This window comes from Cyprinodon variegatus, unplaced genomic scaffold, assembly GCF_000732505.1.
Source record: "Cyprinodon variegatus isolate N-32 unplaced genomic scaffold, C_variegatus-1.0 Scaffold30, whole genome shotgun sequence".
In the NCBI taxonomy this organism is placed as follows: Eukaryota; Metazoa; Chordata; class Actinopteri; order Cyprinodontiformes; family Cyprinodontidae; genus Cyprinodon; species Cyprinodon variegatus.
The window spans coordinates 1,736,629-1,737,840 of record NW_015150483.1 but is presented as its reverse complement, the minus strand read 5'-3'; positions in this window follow the sequence as shown (position 1 = coordinate 1,737,840).

Here is a 1,212-nt window from a genome sequence, read left to right as displayed (position 1 = left end):
TCAATAAAGGTTACAGACAAAAGGTGCAAAGTAACAGAAGAAGCTAGAAAAATCCACTGCTCTGGTTGAAACATATCGGTGGGAGAATCATGGTGTGTAGATGATTTTCCTCTTCAGGGATTAAAAAAAAAATAATCTGCACCAATTGAAATATAAGGCACTTCTGCAAGATAACCTGTTAGAGCTGCTTTATCAGGAAGATGATCCCAACAGCAACGCAGAAACTTCAAAGAAATGATTTATATCATGTGAGACAAAACGGCCTAGTCAAAGTATAAGCCTGTGTCCAACTGAGAGTCTGTACCAAGATTTGATTGTTCAGATATAATGAGCATTCACACTGATTAAACTTGAGCTGTCATTTTACAAAAGAGCAACCGACATAGATATCAGTCCCTAGATGTGCAAAGCTGATAATTACCCCATAAGACTAGCAGTTGTAACAGCAACTCCTCCATTATTTCTGGTTTGGTTGTCCCTTTTCCTTGATAGAAAGTATCTGGTTATCTAAAGCAACAACAGCAAAAAAATATCTTGTTGCGTCACTTTGAACCATTTTAGATTCACAGTTTGCCTGATTTCAATCATCAATCATCCCAGTTCTTAAAGAATAAGATTTTCATAGTTATTTTGATTGAACATATTTTATTGCAGTTTTTCTTGTTCCCTTTTTTTTTGGCGGGGGTAAATCTACATGTTTTCATTACAAGGCACGATGACACCTCAGTTCCAGACTGACATTTAATCATTCACTTAGACATGTGTGGTTTTTCTCGACAGAAGAATTGATTATACGCCTTGAGGGGGAAGGTGAAGGGAAGTTTGTAAACAAATGGCTGCTCCTGGCTGCAGTTCTGCTGTGTACCTACATTTGTACATGTAAACCAGCACCTCCACATTTCCAGCGCTGTCCTGGATGATGAATTCTGATTCTTGCAGGGCCGTGCTGAGGCTGCAGCTTCCTACTGAAGTACTCATCGCTCACAGTGTTTCCCCTGATGCATGCTCAGGTCCGTTCTGCTCTTTAAACAGACATTCAGCACAGCCTTCTGTGCAAAGTTTAGACCCGTAAAATGTTGTCAGCAACATACTGACAAAAAAAACAAAAACCCATCAGGTCTTTGTCAAAAGTATTTATTAGTTTTACTTTTACTTTTGTTTTGCATTTGACCACACTTGAAGAACAGTTTTGAGCAGTTGTCCAACTGCAAT